The sequence below is a fragment of the Taudactylus pleione genome, unplaced genomic scaffold (assembly GCF_031769625.1).
Source record: "Taudactylus pleione unplaced genomic scaffold, aTauple2 ptg000473l, whole genome shotgun sequence".
Lineage (NCBI taxonomy): Eukaryota > Metazoa > Chordata > Amphibia > Anura > Myobatrachidae > Taudactylus > Taudactylus pleione.
Genome location: NW_028284875.1, coordinates 10,781,747 through 10,800,609, shown reverse-complemented (window position 1 = coordinate 10,800,609; position 18,863 = coordinate 10,781,747). Strand labels below are relative to the sequence as shown.

The 18,863-nt window shown below is 46.1% G+C and overlaps 1 long non-coding RNA gene across 1 annotated transcript in view; it reads left to right on the top strand.

The window, feature by feature from the left end:
- Positions 1–9,982: 9,982 nt before the first annotated feature.
- Positions 9,983–18,863, top strand: part of LOC148503973 (uncharacterized) — a 35,470-nt gene continuing 26,589 nt past the window's right edge. The window contains exons 1-2 of the long non-coding RNA XR_015869933.1: positions 9,983–10,063; positions 10,935–11,081. This is a non-coding gene — a long non-coding RNA (uncharacterized LOC148503973). The remainder of the gene's footprint in view (positions 10,064–10,934; positions 11,082–18,863) is intronic.

Sequence of the window (18,863 nt, the reverse complement as noted above, 5' to 3'; positions counted from 1 at the left end):
GCTTTAATAAGCGTCATACAAACTGTATTGCGTGCATTAATTCCAAGCATATACAGGACCAGTGATTACAGTAATTAGATGCGTAAGTAGGGCCATCCTGCCTGAGGTGAACGTATTTATTTTAGATGTGGGCACCATTCCAGACTATTGGAGCAAGTTCGGGAGCCTGGAGGAACAGCGGAAGAACCTAGCACTGCCCTGGACATATTATGTACATATTGGGGGCTCTATAGCAGTGCATCTCTAACAGTGCATGTTTTCCAGATCTTCTAGTTGGTGCACAGGTTATTTATTACTGGCTGATACATGTTAAAAGATCCACAGGTGGTGCTAATTATTTCATTTGTGATACTGAGAAGAACATGCAGCACTAGTAACAATCTATTATATTACTATTTCTATTGTGGTCATGGTGTGGACTGAGGAGGGGGGTTTCCAGGCAGACGGAAACCCCCCCTGCGTTTGCCTATGGGCGTAGTTGGATTTTCACAGTTTCTCCACTGGACCCCTCTTTGAAATGATTTACCAACATCTCATCAGCCTGCTTCACTTCTGCTGGGTCTAATGCCTGGATAGCTGTGAGTGCTTCTTAGAGACTAAGGCCCGTATTCAATTAGAAGCAAAAAGCTGAGATCCGCGAAAAAGTATCGCCGATTGCGACTTTTTGCCAGACGGAAACTTATCTCTGTATTCAAATGCAAACACTTTTCACGTACACGAAAATGCAATGCAATGTAATAGGCAAAAAAGATTTGTCTCTGAATAGGAGGAGAAAAAAAGTGCAAAATCGCTATTTAGGGGTGCAAAGATGGGGAAATCACTCAGCACCCTTGGGACAGCCCCCAAAAGGATAACTGCATCAAAAAACCCCTAACAAAAAGTGAGAAACACCCCATAAAAGCACTTTGAAAATGGGGGCAAAAAAGTGCAAAGTGGGGGTACAAACTTTAAATCTACCGAAATAGACTTTTGGGAGGTCTGCAAGTATGGGTGAGGTGTTTTTTTGATTGCAGGTGTTTGCTGAAGGTGCATTTTTTAAGTTTCTTTTAACTTCACTTTAGCGACCTTTAAATATGCTAGCACCCATTTTCAAGTGCCCGAAATTTGACAGGACTACTTATTTTCACCCCAATAAAACTGCTTAATGCCATTCTTCACCACTTGTGCAAAGATGCTAAATAGAGGTAATTGTACCAACTGAAGTACCCCAAACAGTTTCATTTTCCCTATAGATTGTAAGCTTGCAAGCAGGGCCCTCTTACCTCTATGTCTGTCTGTTATTACCCTGTTTTGTTCTATCAATGTTTCCAATTGTAAAGCGCAACGGAATATGCTGCGCTATATAAGAAACTGTTAATAAATAAATAAATTAGGGCAAATCGGGCACTACTACATTGATCTCCAATGTTTCTGCATGTTTTGAAGGGGTTCAGGCTGATTTCCCCGATTCTGACACCACTTTTCGCCTGCTCTGACTTCGTGTGTCTCCGTTTTCACATCTTTTGGAATTGAATAGGGCGAATCGCGGGTACGCGCATGATAAGTTTCCGCAGCTAAAATACGCGATGTAGGTGAAAAGACCAGCATGAGAAACATTATTGCGTACGTGAAACTAATTGAATACGGGCCTAAAGGGCTAAGTTTCGCAATGTCTCACCAGGTTGTTGTTTTCTCGCATAAAAATGCATCTGAAGTTGGGATAATGTTCTTGCATCAAAGATATCAACTAATTTTTCAAATATATTTTCTGTAATTTTTTTCTGACTGACTGGCCGGCCATGAGTTTACTTCTCTAAGGGCAGAGCCTTTTAGTTGTCCAATCAAAATCTCAACTGTCTGCTGTTTGTTCAATGGATACAGCTTGAACATAGATTGTATTTTGGTTTTAAATTCACTGAACTCACTGATTCCTGGTGTCTGAGTGTCTTCTGAATAACGAGGGAGCTATGGGGCTCCAAAATAATAAGGCATAGTAATAGGTTTTGCAATATTTATGGAGGAACCTTCTGGGCTGGCCTTGACTGGCTTGACGGCCTGGTTGTGACATCCTGGCTGGAGTTGAAAAGTACTTGCTTTTGACTCTGAGCTTATCCTGTTTGAGGGTGCCAAGTGTAATAACCAGAAACAACCACAGGAATATAGTCACTCACAGTGTTCTTTCTTTAATATTGATGAGAGGTGATTTGCTCTATTTTCTATTCTTCTTTCCGCACAGTAGAGAGGCAAGTTATCTCTTCAACCCAACCAGTAGTTCCTGGATCTTAGCTGCTCCAACTGCTCACCAACTGCCTCTCCTCTTCTTCCAACTGTCTCCAGCCATCCAGCTGACCTATCATGGGGCATCTCTACTTCTGCATGTATAGGTAAACAAAATGTAGAGTAGCAGGCATAATACCTAAAATATTTGGGGTATTACACATGTAGCCCTTAGATCACGGGTGGGAGTAAGCAGTCCTCCAGCTGTTGTGGGACTTCACATTCCAGCATGCCCTGCACAGTTTTGCTGTGTTATTATAATGATCCAATCGCTTGTGTAGGTTTGATGTGTGTAAATATGCCATTCAGCCGTTAGTCTCCAAGTGGATCCCTGATTTGTTCCAATTCCGGTATTGCAGATAAAACAAGTGAGAACTTAGGGCCTGATTCAGCTTTGGGAATAGAGTAAGATAGAGCAAGTAACTGATCATCTTGGTAAAACCATGCTGCACTGCAGGTGGGGCAGTATTAAAATGTGCAGAGAGATGTAGATTTGGGAGGATTGTGTCCAAAGTAACTAAATTGCAATGTGAAAATAAAGCTGCCCAGCATGTATGGGCTACATGGAAAAGCAACTGGTATTTACCCTACATGAAAAAAAAGATGTATTTGCACCCTTTGCATACCAACATGGTTTGTCCAGGTTCACAGAAAAATTGCAATATCGTACTCTGTTCCTGATTCTAAAGCATACACAATTGCAACTACGTATACAAGTCGGCCGATTGTTCATTACTGCGTATGCACTACAATTGCACTGCGATTCCGCAGGCACATAGGAATCGATCGCAAAGTGAGTGACAGGCTGTGAGCGTTTGGGGGTGGTGACGGAGGAGTGGTTGGAGAAGCGCAGGCGTGTTTGTCCATTTGAACGACGTTGCATGGGGGTACATAAATTAGCCACAGCGATTATATATACGTGCGACGAGACTTGCAGTTTCTGCAACTGGTCAGACCTGCTGTAATTATGCGTGATGGGCCGATGTGCTTTGATGGTACCGATGTAAGACTGCAAAGTATTAAGGATGTGAGAAAGCAGCAGTGGGTGTCTCTTTGCTGGCTGAGCTGTGGCAGGCATTAGCATATTGTCGCAGATTCATTGCGTGTGATTATGCTGCAGCGATCGCAATTGCGATCCATACTGAATCAGGCCCTTTATTCTCAATGCTGAATCAGGCCCTCAGTCATTCAATATCCAGTCAAACTCCCACAATAAAGGTGGTGCTGGGCAGCACTATAATAGGGCGGAAGTGCGCCCTGTCCTGGCACCACCTCATAAACCCCTGATGTCATGACGGTTGGTGCTGCCTTCTCTGGAAAGTAGACCTCAGCGGGCCTAGGGGCTGATGTTTCCTAGGAAAACATGTCTTACCTAAAATAGGAGACCACCAGAAGTGTCCCTTATATGCTGCAAAAAAGTTCCATCATCAAGACACATAAAGAACAAGTACACATACAAGTATCAAAAACCTAACCTCTAAGCTACTGTAAAACAAATTGTATAGTAATAACTAATTCACAGCCAAATCTTAGATCTAATCACAGCTAAATTAAGCCAACCTTAGATTCCACCTCCCTGGTACTGTGTGTATATACTCATACCTCCCAACTGTTCCGCTTTGGGTGGGACAGTGCCTCTTTTCTGGGACTGTCCTGCTATCCCACCCATGGACTGCAGTATCCTGTGTTGGAGGGGGGAGGCACACTGCTGCAGCAGGTGAGTATATGCAGTCCGCATAGTGTGGGGGGAGAGTCCATGGGGCCAGCCCAGCATCTCCTATATATATATATATACTGTATATATATATATATATATATATATATGACATATTGCCACTTCCCGACCCCACTTCATTTTAGGCACAGAAGAGAATGTACCAGTGCTGGATCCAGTATGGGGTCCCAGCGCTGGAACAGCGGCGGCAGTGTGTAGAGATGTGTCCCGCAGGGGACACATCTCAATCGGCGGAGGCGCTGGCATATATGTAGCCGGGAGAGTGCATCAGGTCCCGGCTGCACTGTAAAGTAAGCACTGCAGTATGCACTGGCCGCCAGCCAAACGCAGGGCTCGCTGGTAGCCAGCCAATCGCGGGGCTAGCTGGCGGCCAACCAATCTTGGTGCTTGCTGGCCGCCAGCCAATCGCAAGCTGCCAAGTGGCAGCTTCTCATTGGCTCGCAGCGATGCCGGATTAAACTGCAGTGCACTACTGCAGCAACCAAGGAGACCCAATGCTCCCAGCGGCTCCACTCCAGCAGCAGCGCAGGTCAGAGGCAATTAGAGAGAGGGGCAGACAGATGTAAGCAGGCAGTTAGTATTGTAGGGGGTGTGAGAGAGGGGAGCAGGCAGGAAGAAGTGTGGGGGTGAGAAGTACAATGAGGTGATATATATATAAAAACCAATAATGACGGCACTCCGGAGACTCCTCAAAATAGGAAGCAACATTGTGTTTATTGTCATCAACGTTTCAGCGTCATGCGGGCTGCGGGCCGGTGCAGTCTGTGTCACTGTGACACAGACTGCACCGCGTGTGTAGCGCTGACCGGACGGAGTTCGGTCAGCGCTACTCTGACAAACACACAGCCGCCGGCTCCGGCAGCTGTGTGTTTGTTGTAAGCAGCTGCCAATGAGAGTCTGTCAGACTCTCATTAGCTGCTGCTGCGCACACTGCGGGAGCCGCTCCATCTTCTGGCTCCCGCAGTGGGCAATGGGAGAGACGTCATGATGTCATATGACGTCTCTCCCATAATGCAGAGCGGCCCGGCCCGGGAGGACAGACGGAGGAGCAGATGACGGCAGCGGGAGCGGGGATTCAGGTAAGTGTTTTTTTTATTTTGTTTTTTATATTACATGTGTCTACTGGGGGGGTGTCTGGCACAACTGGGGGCACTACAAAGGGGGAACTACTACTACTGGGGGCATTACAAGGGGGGTGGGGGACTACAACCACTGGGGGCACTACAAGGGGGGGGACTACTACTACTGGGGGCACTACAAATTGGGAATATTGCTTGGGGCACTACAAGAGGGAGGGGACTACTACTACTGGGGACTACTACTACTGGGGGCACTATAAGGGGACTACTACTACTACTACTACTACTGGGGGCACTACAATGGGGGGTGGGGGACTACTACTACTGGGGACACTACAAGGGGGGGACTACTACTGGGGACACTACAAAGGGGGGGACTACTACTACTACTGGGGGCACTACAAGGGGGGGACTACTACTAATGGGGGCACTACAAAGGGGGGGACTACTACTACTGGTGGCACTGCAAATGGGGGGACTACTACTACTGGGGGCACTACAAAGGGGGGGACTACTACTACTGGGGGCACTACAAGGGGGGGACTACTACTGGGGGCACTACTGGAGGCCTGCATAAGGGTGTTCTCTCCTGTGGCACATGGGGGCACTGCATATGGGCACTACGACAGGAGGCTGCCCTAATCTTTATTTTTACCTTACATTAATCCCATATGGACCCGCCTCCTCCCTGGAACACTGGAGGGGGGGCGCCGTAGCACGCATATTCTTCGGACACACACGCTACTCCTCTGCCAGGGCCGCCTGCATGCATTTGCCCCCAAGGCTAAAAGTTGCCAGCCAGCCCCTGATCCGGCCCCAGTCAGTTGCTATATGAGAGCTGAAAACAAAACAGTGCATGATCAAAAGCTGTTTAAACAACAGATACAAGCATGTTGGATCTGTGAAAATTATAGTACAACCCTCAAATATACAATATGGTTTACTTTAGATGAATATAAAAACGTTAAAACAAAGTGCATATAAACTCCGTGCGAGTCAGTGCATTAATAGTAAAAATAGTAAAATAGCACCATCTTGTGGTCAAAATGTAGAAAGACATTTACATAAAAAACTTAAAAATATATTAATAATCACAGTGTGTAGCGTAGGTGTATATAAATAGTGCATGTGTGGTAAAAAATAGAAATATATAGAATGTATAGGAAAATGGCAGACCAGATCTTTGAATAAATAAAGACTCATAATATGTATACAATTGATAATTTTGCTCAACGGTTGAAACTATACCTAGTTCATAGTAGGCCAATAATGAAAAACCTATTCACAAGATATTGACTCTCAACTAAAATGGAAAATATTATCAAAAAATCAGTTAGACAAGAACAATTAGACAGAACCAAGAGATATAGGTGTTAACTGAACACCTGTATACTAATATGCAGATTATAGAAAACATGCATTGCTGAAAGCACACATTACAAAAAACAACTAAGTTCCAATGATTCATTTAAGCCTTTTGGATATCCAAATGATGTATCCACCTCGATTCCAATTGTAGCAGTTTTTTGGAACTATTTCCCCCTCTCAAAGAAACTGGGACATGGTCCACTATGTGATATCTGAGGGTAGCCATACTATGTTTATACTGGGCAAAGTGGTGAGCCACTGGCTGCTCACTATTCCCACTATTTAATGTAGCCCTGATGGCCGACCGGTGTTGGGCCATGTGTTCCTTAAACTGTCGTTCTGTCTTACCCACATAATGCAATCCGCATGGGCAAGACAGAACGTACACCACAAACTTCAAGTTACAGGATAAGCTCAGTTTTATTATATATTTCTTCCCTGTATAAGGGTGCATTATAGAATGTCCTGTAATCATGTAGTTACAGGTTGAACAACCCAGACATGTGTCAAGGCACCTGCTATTTCCTATCTGTTCAGGAGTCTACATATCATCTTTTTTTTAGTACACTGCTTGTTTTTGTACTAGATAGAATTTGCACAGCATTTGCACGGAGCTTGCACTAGCACCAGCACTTTTGGTAATTCTTTTAAGATGGATATGGCGTTCAATGATCTGGAAGAAACTGAGGGAGCAATTAGTATCTTGCAGTGTGATCATTGCAACTCCATCAGATTCTCCGATATTGAAGCTGAAAATATTTTGTACAAGGAGCCTATCTTTGATCTAAATCCAGAAATATGATGAGTTGTATTAAGAATTTTTTAAGCTACACGTGTGAAATTTACGTCACATATCATGGTAGAACATTATCAGTCTATTATAGGAACAAGCAAATTCTGCGAGGGTTCAGAGTGCATAATACCCCTACTATAGGACGCTATAACATTCATTTTGGCAAACGCTGGACAGCGATCATGAACAAATGATCAATGGATCTCATGCTACTTGTTATTGAGCAGTGGCAGAACTCCCGGAGACAATGGAGTCATATACTGCCGGGCACCAGCCTTGAAGGGGGCACCTGGCTCCATTGTCACCCGGCCGCTCTGGGCACTGCTCAGGAGGAACTGTATGGAGAAGAAGCGCAGCTGATAGACGCTCCACCTCCAGTGGCGTAACTACGGAGGGTGCAGGGGGGTGCCCGCTGAGTGTGTTACCAGTGGGCGCCTGGCTCCTTCTCCCCCCCCTCTACTCCTGAGCTCCGGCTTCTGGGTCCCGCAGTGCACTATGGGAGTGATGTCATGATGTCACTCCCATAGTTCTGAGGAGCGGGTGCCGGGGATGGACGGCAGCAGGCACTGGAGCGGGGTTTAAGGTAAGTATCGTTTTGTTCTTTTGTATGTGTGTGTGCGCGTGTGGGGGGGGCACTACAGGGGGCTTACTACTGGGGGCATTACAGGGGGCTTACTGCTGGGGGAACTACAGAGGGCTTATTACAGGGGGCTTACTAAAGGGGGCATTACAGGGGGCTTATTACAGGGGGCTTACTACTGGGGGCACTACAGGGGGCTTATTACAGGGGGCTTACTACTGGGGCATTACAGGGGGCTTATTACAGGGGGCTTACTACTGGAGGCACTACAGCGGGCTTATTATAGGGGGCTTACTACTGGGGGCACTACAGCGGGCTTATTATAGGGGGCTTACTACTGGGGGCACTACAGGGGGCTTATTACAGGATGCTTACTACAGGGGGCATTACAGGGGGCTTACTACTGGGGGCATCATACGGGGGCACTACAGTGGCATTACTACTGTGGGCACTGCATAGGTGGACCACTACTGGAGGTACTGCATAGGTGGACCACTACTGGAGGCAGTGCATAGGGGGACCATTACCGGGGGCACTACATAGGTGGGCACTGCATAGGGGGACCACTACTGGCGGCATTGTACATAAGGAACTGCATAGGGGGGCAGCGGCAGCTAGGGCTGGCATAGGTGCTGGGGGGTGGTAAATTTTAATTTGGGGGGGGGCACCATCATTTATCTCGCCTCCGGGCACCTGGGATCAAGTTACGCCACTGTTATCGAGGAATCAACGAGGGAACTTAATCTAACGAAAGAGAAATTGTGTAAATTTGAGGCCGAACATTTAAGCAAACTGAGGGATGATAATACAGTAAACTGGTTGGACAAGCTCATTGCACAAGTGGAAACATAAAAATTATTTAATTAAATATAAGAAAGAAAAATTAAAGAAAGTTCAACAGGACTATGAGCTCCATCGAGTGTATACTTGGTTTAACAATACGGCGGGTTCTACAAACAAAAGGCCGTATGAAAACCCAGTTGTGTGTCTCTCAGACCCATTCCCCCAGCACCAGTGTGTGTCTAAGACCCAGTGTGCCTTCTCTCGGCAGCGCGCGGCGTCACTGTGCAGGCTGCTGTCCTGTGATTGTCCCGGAGGTGGGGGTCAGGCGGCTGCAGAGGACCTGGACGGAGGTGGAGCCATCAGTGGAGATTGACAGGCTCAGCTCCGCAAAGGCTTGAGGGAGGGCCTGCTGCAGCTGCGCAGCAGCTCTCCCGTCAGCCATTTTTTTTTTTACCATTAACTGTTGTGCTGCCCGATCCGATCGCGGCAGTGGGGGTAAGTGCTGGGCGGCCACCGGCCAATGTAGGGACTGGCCCAGCGGGAACCGGCCCGGTGTCCCGGCGGTCCAATCCGCCCCTGTAGTATGGCTACCCTCAGATATCGCATAGTGGACCATGTCCCAGTTTCTTTGAGAAGGAGAAATCGTTCCAAAAAACTCCTACAATTGGAATCGAGGTGGATACATCATTTGGATATCCAAAAGGCTTAAATGAATTATTGGGACTTAGTTGTTTTTTGTAATGTGTGCTTTCAGCAATGCATGTTTTGTATAATCTGCATATTAGTATACAGGTGTTCAGTTAACACCTATATCTCTTGGTACTGTCTAATTGTTCTTGTCTAACTGATTTTTTGATAATATTTTCCATTTCAGTCGAGAGTCAATATCCTGTGAATTGGTTTTATATTATTGGCCTACTATGAACTAGGTATAGTTTCAACCGTTGAGCAAAATTATCAATTGTATACATATTATGAGTCTTTATTTATTCCAAAGATCTGGTCTGCCATTTTCCTATACATTCTATATATTTCTATTTTTTACCACTCATGCACTATTTATATACACCTACGCTACACACTGTGATTATTAATATATTTTTAAGTTTTTTATGTAAATGTCTTTCTACATTTTGACCACAAGATGGTGCTATTTTACTATTTTTACTATTAATGCACTGACTCGCACGGAGTTTATATACATGTTGTTTTAACGTTTTTATATTCATCTATAGTAAAAATATTGTATATTTGAGGGTTGTGCTATAGTTTTCACAGATCCAAAATGCTTGTATCCGTTGTTTAAACAGCTTTTTGATCATGCACTGTTTTGTTTTCAGCGCTCCTATAGCAACTGACTGGGGCCGGATGATGTCACTTCGGGGCATCGGCGGATGCCGCAACCGGAAGTGGATAGTCCGGTCGCTGGGCGGTGTAGCTGTCGGAGGCTGCTTGAGGGCATTGGATGGGTAAGGTATTTAATGCACTTGTTTTGTATTCTCACTATTGGTTGTGTATCCTGAAGAAGGGGTCGCCGTACCCCGAAACGTTGATGAGAATAAACACAATGTTGCTTCACCTATTTTGAGGAGTCTTTGGAGTGCCGTCATTACTGGTTTCTATACATTGGGGACGTATACTCCCGCAGGAGGGCACCCGAAGCAAGGTAAGGTCCTTTTACTCCTTTCAGACATGGGAGGGAAACAGAGGAGACAACCATTTTTTAGGTCAAAACAAAACTGGAGGAAAAGAAGAGACAACACCTCAGGTGACCAAGCAACATCAAATAGCAATAGCGATTTTGCGGCACCAGACTCTGACGGACCAAGTCGATCAGCCCCTTTAGAGGCGTCCATCGTGGCCACAAAAGAACCAACAGGACTCCCACCTGCCGGGGGGGGGGGGGGGGTGTTTGGTCAAAATGAGAGGACCCAAAGGATGAGGAGAGAGAGGACATAGCCTGGCTGCATTTCAGCATAAAATAATAGATCATGTTCCCCCCAACCTCAGAGGAGGAAATAGGGCTAGTCATCTGTTAAGAAAAGAAACCAAATGGATAGTGAAACTTAAAAGTATCACACCCTATGGACTGAATGACAAAATCTGCTGGAACTCTCTGTGACATGATCCACTCTTCTGAACATTTGCATCTGTTATTATTAGTGTTTCAATGTTTTCGCTGGAACTTGTGACCATAGTTTCACTTCATGTGTTATTAATACTTTTATTAATATGAGATCATGCATGCCATCTTTTCTAGCTGCTCTGTTCCCGCTACTTGCTTGTAGTATCCTTTTTTTGGGTGACGGTTCTTTTCTTCTATTTACTGTTCCTTTTCAGCAAGATTCACCTGCACAGCGTCTGGTTGCCTTGACAACCAGGAGAGCTGACTAATTATGATGTCATCAGTGGAAGACGCTCCCTGCAACGTGCAGACGCGCGCAACCACTCCTGACAGTGCACAGTCACCGGGTGTACCTACTTAAGGTAAGACCTTTCTTATGTTTGTTTTTAATGTATCCTTGCCAAAAGGGCTGTATATGCCCTGAAACGTTGGAATAAACCACCTTTGCATTCTAAGACCTTCAGTGCCGCCTATACTTTTCTTCTGAATACCAATTATAAGGAGGCACGGAGGCAATATTACTACTGGAAATACATGAGTGCCGGACCATTTGGAAACTATATATATATATATAAAAGTAGGAGTGAAGGAGAGGCGCCTTATAGTGTAATATATTTAGTGAATGTATGGTGAGCATATAACAAATAATTATTATATGCGTACCAGATGTTTTCTTGGTAGTAATAAGTTAATATTTTCCAATGAGGTGATCCAGTGTTACCACAAAGTGAGCCAAAAAAAAAAAATAGGTTTTAAATGAAGTGTGCGGAGTATCTATAAATAGCTAATCAGTATGGATGTTGACCTCTTCCTAGAGGTTCAGTTACTATAGAAAACCAAACCGCAAGGGAGCAGGAGATATGAGACAAGACTCCAACATAACCCATATTTATATGGGTATAGGGCATATTAGATTAATTGGATGATTTGGCTCCATGTGACCCACAACCGGAAGTGTTTATCCGGAGGTTCCGTTTACATGTAGTTCAATCTATTGTCTCAGCAAAGATGGCTGAGTACTCATACTGCAGACCTTTTTAGATTCTTGACAGCAGTATCTATGGTTAGGCCGGAGACAGATCCCGCTCGTGGAATGCATTTCCGGATGTGACGTCATCCTCGGCCTTGTCACGCTGGAAGTCACGTGTATGATGAGACGCACATGAACCGCAGATGCTAGTCGGACATTTCCTGGTTAGCCACGTATCTCCTTAGAGTAATATCTATTTTTACAAACGATATATAGATGATATTTTATTGATCTGGGATGGGACCATAGAGGAGTTTTATTTAATTTGCAGATTTTATCAATCTTAACAATTTAAATCTGAAATTTACTTCCAATGTGAACCGCCATTACATACAATTTTTAGACTTGGTTTTATCTAATGATGGCGAAACAGTGATAACTAAGAACTTCATCAAACCCGTCAATACTAGTCTTGTCTCACATCTCCTGCTCCCCTTGAAGAAGTCTGAAATAGATGAAACGCGTTGGGACCTCCTCCACCCTCCAATATATGGACTAAACAGACTGCCATACTAAGCGTTTGCACCAGCACTTTACCGGACTTTTATACTCAGCTAAGTCTTATGGAATTTTTTAAGAATATTTTTTAGCATATTTTAATCTATTGCATTCCTGCTCCCACCTTTGTCTCCATTTTTCCCCTTTTTTATTGCTAAATTTTTTTCTCTCTGTTGAGTAGATTATACATATATATATATATATATATATATATATATATATATATATATATATATATATATATATATATATATATGCATAAGAATACATTTAAAGGTATATGGCAAACTACCGACTCAGGAAATAATTCAAAACTCAGGAGGTTGATTATAACTAAATGCTATTCTCTTAGAAACCTTTGCAACACATGTATAAACTTTTTTTTTATCCTCCAGTGGATACAGACAGTAGCATAAAGGAACAGTTACCGTCAAAGGATATTCCGACAACAAAAGTTTTATATACTAAAAGTTAGGACAGCATATTATCGACAAGTGTAAAAGGGATTACAAACCGACAGTGGTGTAAAGTACTTACCCCGTATTAACCACTTGCCTGGCACGGTCGTATCAGATACGACCGCACCAGGCTGGGCTTTCCCTGACATGGTCGTATCTGATACGACCAGTCAAAAATGCCCACTAGTGGCTGTGGGAAGCTAATCTTCCTGCAGCCGCCTACATCAGAGGGACCTTCTGGTCCCTCTGCAAGCATGGCTGCCTCTCCAGCATTACCCGATCACTGCTGGCCACAGTGATCGGGCACCGTCGGTAGCCCCCTCCCATAGAAACAGCAGTGCCGCTGCTGTGACCCGATCACTGTGGCCAGCAGTGATCGGGCAGACATCTCCACCTCCTTCAGCAAACAGCAGTAGCAGCGGCTCTGGTAGCCGCTGCTGCTATGTATCCGGGCCGCCAGTGGGACACCTTTCGGCTGCGGCTCCGGAACTACAGTGATCACATAGTGATCACTGTGTGTGAAGGAGCAGCGGCGGCGGCTCTGGTAGCCGCTGCCACTGCTATGTATACGGGCCGCCAGCGGGAGATGCTCCCGCTGCGGCTCCGGAACTACAGTGATCACATAGTGATCACTGGGGCTGATTCAGACCTGCTCGCGAGCGCAGGATGCTCGCAAGCGGGTCGATGGTGCTGAATTGCACATGCGCAGGGTGGAGGGAGCTCCGTCGTGTGCAATCGCGAAACCCCAATAACGATGGCCAAGCCGTCATTATGGGTCTCGCACCAAAGGGGGCATGCTGTCGATGGTGAGTGACAGCACGCCCCCTTTGGTGGGCGTGCCTGGGGCGTGGCTGCCAGATGGAAGCGTTCCCATGGGAACACCTACCGTCTGAGTCCGGCCCCGCTGACATCAGTAGTGATGTCAGTGGGAGTGATTTTGGCTCTGATAGAGCCAAAATCACTCCAGGGCTTGCGGTCACCGAGACCCTACCGCAGGGTCTCGTCGCAAGCCCGATGGTCGCGATGGTCTTGACCATCGCGACGATCATCATGGACGCTCGCTATAGCTGTGGATGGTAACCCACAGCTATGCGAGCGTCCATGAGGCCGCTCCAAGTTGAGGGAGGAGGGCGCCCTGATTCAGAGCGAGCGCTCTGGTCAGAGCGTTCGGCTCTGAATCAGGCCCACTGTGTGAAGGAGCAGCGGCGGCAGCTCTGGTAGCCTCCGCCGCTGCTATGTATCCGGGCCGTCAACGGGAGACGCTCCTGCTGCGGCTCCAGAACAGTGATCAGTAAAATCACTGTAGGAGCAGCAGCAGCGGTTCTGGTAGCCGCGGCTGCTGCCATGTTCCCCCGGCGCTCCCGCCCACTCCTTTCCGGCCCCAGCTCCGCCTCCCCGTCCCCATGTGCCCGATCACTGCTGCAATAAATAACTGAACAATTATAATATATATATATATATATATATGTGTGTATATGTGTATATATATATATATATATATATATATATATATATATATATATATATATATATATATATATATATATATATATATATATATATATATATATATATATATAGAGAGAGAGTAAAAGACCGGACGGCACTCAGTGAGACTCCATAAACAGACCACAGGGAAGCAACTGTGCTTATAAGTCAACGTTTCAGTGTATTAACACTTTTATCAAGACAAACAGAACAAAGAGAAAAACATACCTTAAATACTCCTCACCCCGTGTACCAACACCATGCTGATCCGTCCCGATGGGAGTCTGATGACGTCACATATCGCGCCTCAGCGCCGGCGTCACCGTCATCCCTGGGGGGCGGGTCCAAACACCAAGTGCAACAATCACCATGACAACCTGTATAAACAGGAACAAATGAAGATGATAGGAAATCACCAGACCAACCTGATACCGATGGTTGGTCTGGTGATTTCCTATCATCTTCAGTGTTTACACTGAAACGTTGACTTATAAGCACAGTTGCTTCCCTGTGGTCTGTTTATGGAGTCTCACTGAGTGCCGTCCGGTCTTTTACTCTACACATTTTCCCGTTTGGAAGGGCACCGGAGCATTGTTTCTATTGATCGAGTTCCGGGTACTCTGGTTTTGCTACATATATATATAATATATATATTTATATATACACATATATAAAGAACATGGAACGCACACAGCTTATGTATTCTCAGTGGGTACCAGGTCTGCGAGATCCATATACCAAACGGCTCCAATTAGCAAAAAAGGAACCAGGACCAGCACTCCATAAATTACTTGACATTTATTGCATCACCATATATAGCAAGGTACACATACCAGCTGGACATAAAAAACAGAAAATAGAACGGGTAGTACTTAGCACTTCAACTGCATCGCAGTGATCGGGGAGCTGTGCTCTAAACCCGAATAAGCCCCGACGGCCGTTTCGTCAAGCTTCATCAAGGGACCTTGATGCTAAGTACTACCCATTCTATTTTCTATTTTTTGTGTCCAGCTGGTATGTGTACCTTGCTATATATGGTGATGCAATAAATGTCAAGTAATTTATGGAGTGCTGGTCCTGGTTCCTTTTTTGCTAATTGGAGCCGTTTGGTATATATACACATACATACATACATACATACATACATATATTGTACACATATATATATTACACATATTTGTTGTTGCAAACACAACAGATTAATGGGAAAAAAAGAACCTTTATGATCTTTCCATGTAGGTCATTAGCCTATGAATTGGTAAATTAGCCACCTCAAAGGTACAAATAGCCCTATTTGTGTGTGCACAACAAGCAATCAATACTAACAGCATCAAATGCATTAAAATGACCCTTATACTTAGCAAAACAGGACCTGTGATCTATAACGATGGACCACGATTGCGATCGCTATTCTATTGAGTTTGCAACTGCTCATGGATTTGCAACTACTGCATATGGTGGGTTTGTATCATTTTCCCGTATCACTGCTGCTTGTGATCGCAATATGTGCGTGCGCTAGGGCAGTTGTGATCTGTAGTGAATCAGGCCCACAATTACTGCTCTTTCTTAAGCATTGTCCATACCTGCCTACTTTCTGGGTGCTCCTTCCGGGAGGAAGCAGCCAGATCGGCAGGACGGGGGGGCGTGCCCATGACAAGGGGGAGTGGCCGGGCTGGTGACACGCACTTAGGGGTGGGGTGGGGGCGGAGCCACACGATCACGTCAGTTCAGCCCGCGACACAATGCCGGTAATATCGACATTGTGAAGCAGGGGGCGGGGCCAAAATGAGGCGATTCACGTCACCGGCCCCCTTCACTGCGGGGGTTGCAGGGGTTTTTGCGAGGGGGATAGGAGGGGAGGGCGGCACCTGGGAGGATTGCCTGCCTTCCCGGGAGGTCGGGAGCGGCACCCGATTTTCGGGAGGCTCCTGACCAATTCGGGAGGGTAGGCAAGTATGGCATTGTCTATATACTGAATCAGCAGGGCCGGCGACAGGGGCAGTCATCCCTGGACCCCCATCCACAGAGGGGTCCCCACACAGGGTCGACGTGACCCTGCCAAGAACAGATGTCCGGCACCTGTTCCCGGGTGAAGGCTCTGGAGCCAGGGCTATTCAACAGACTGCATGCAGCAGCACAGTCAGTGTGCTGCTGCATCAGCTGTCTAAGGAGGAGAGGTGGTCAGCTTTTTATAGTAGCTCATATATCCCCCTCTGATGCCTCCCCTCCCAGTGGCCGCATTGGGGGCGGAGCCAATATGACAAGCACCGTCCCTATATCTCCACGAATCGCGTCATTAAATAGCTGGGGGCGGAGCCTAATTAATTGAAGTGCCCGGGTCATTTTGCAACCTGTAGTCCTGTACCAGGCCAGCAACAGTTGCTGCTGCCTCAAGTGTAAGTATGTATGTGTAGTGTACTGCTTTTGTGTGTGTATGTATATATGGAATATTGTGTACTTGTGTTAGTGTGTGTGTTTGCCCCTCTCTTCATGTAGTCTTGGCGGGGGGGCATGTGGCTTTGTGTGGGTTTTTTTCTTTTTTTGGGGGGGGGGCGGTGGTAGACTCGGCTCTGTGTGGCTTGAAGGGGGCCCCTTCAAGTTGCCTTGGGGCCCCCACAAGCCTTAATCTGGCCCTGTGAATCAGCCTTCTTGGCTAAGGAAGTGGGAGCTGCCACTATCATAGCACAAACTTTTTAGAGATTACTTGGGCAGGTGCAAAAATAGGGCCTGATTCAGACCCACTCGCGAGCGGCTGTCCGCTCGCAAGTGGGTCGATGTTATGGACTGAGCATGCGCACGACGGAGGGAGCTCCGTCGTGCGCATGCGCCAGACGCGACGAGCGAAGGAAAGTCCTTCGCTCGTTGTGTCCGATCAAAGGGGGCGTGCTGTCAATGTTGTGATGTCAGTGGGAGTGATTTTGGCTCTGATAGAGCCAAAATCACTCCGGAGCTTGCGGTTGAAAACCTCAACCGCAGGCTCCGGCTCGCAAATTCGATGGTCGCGATGGTCTCGACCATCGCGACCATCACAATGCACGCTCGTATAGCCTGTGGGTGGTGACCCACAGCTATACGAGCGTCCAGGAGGACGCTCCATGAAAATGGAGCCCGGCCCTCATTCAGAGCGTGCGCTCTGCTCAGAGCGTACGGCTCTGAATGAGGGCCATAGTTCCTACAAGGTAAGTACTGTCTGAAAATAAATATATATAGGGGTATTCAATATGGGAGCGAAAACCCAGTTTTTGCGTTAATATCGCACCTATGACGTCATTATCGCAGGTTTTCGTTTTACACTGTATTCTAATTCAAAGACTTTTCGCAGGTTCGAAAAGTCTTTGAAAAAAAACGGGGATAACTTTTCACCACTGAATAGGTGGCAAAAAAAAGTGCAGAATTGGGGTTTAGGGGTGCAGGCTTAAAAAAAATAGCCTGCACCCTTCAGATTGACCCCTTGAAACCATCTGTGTCAAAAAAAAAAACCGGGACACCCCAAAAAAAGCACTTTGAATTTTGGGTGCCAAAAAAAAAATGTTGGGGAACAAAGTTAAAAAATAGCAAACTTGACTCTGGGGGGGTCCCCAAGCATGCTCCAGGTGTTTTTTTCATTGCAGCTCCTTGCGGCAGGTGGGTTTTTCACAATTTTTTCAAGTCTTTTTAGCAACTTTAAAATATGCTGACCCCCATTTTCAAGTACCCCAAATTTGCTGGGCATAGTTATTTTTCCCCCCACAAAAATCGAAATGCTCTTCTGCACCACTTTCATCAAAGTCGCATTTATGCACTTGCAGCGGCTATTAGAAACCCCGACTTCCTTCAGGAGTTAAAAACGGGGGTACCCATAGTGATCCCCCATGTGTAGACATCTTTAGGGGGGTCCCTAGAATATTTTCCGAAAATTCCCATTTTTGTTAACCTGTAAAAAAAATTTGTAAAAATTTACAAAAAAAATGACATAAGGTTCCCCCCCCCCAAAAGCCAAACCAGCCCCAGGCTTGCCAACCAGTGGTGGTTTCTAAAAATACGGGGAACAAAATGTGTAGGGTTCCACCGTATTTTAGAAACCAACACCAGGCTGCAGGGACTAGTGCTGGTTTTAAATATAGGGGGCAAAAACGATGTGGGGTACCCCCTATATTTAAGACCAGCACCAGACCCAACCGACCGGGGTGTAATGCCACAGCCCGGAGACCCAATCACCAGGGCTCCAGGTCCAAAGCATTACACTCCAAGTCGGTCAGCGCAAGCCGGTGATCTCGGGGGAGTTGGGGACCCCCCAAAAAAGGGTCCCCCCTCTCCCGAGCACCACAGGCTTACGCTGAAGCCTGGGGCTCATCCCCATACCCCTGGAGCGGTGGGTATGGGGGCAATAGGGGGGCCAAATAATGTAACACTATTGTACTTTACAGTGGAACTACAAGTGCTAGCATGCCTGCCATTTTGCACTTGTGGAACTACAAGTGCCAGCAGACATGCGGCACCTGTAATTTCACTGTAAAATAAATAGTTAAAAAAAGACAAAACACACACACCGTGCTCAGTATAAGTTTATTACATACACCTACCCATTCACACATACTTACCTATACCAGAAGTTTCTGCTCCCTTCTCCAGTAGATCCTTACAACTTGGCCCTGCAAGGAAGATTTCTTACTCACCTACATCCAGTGCTG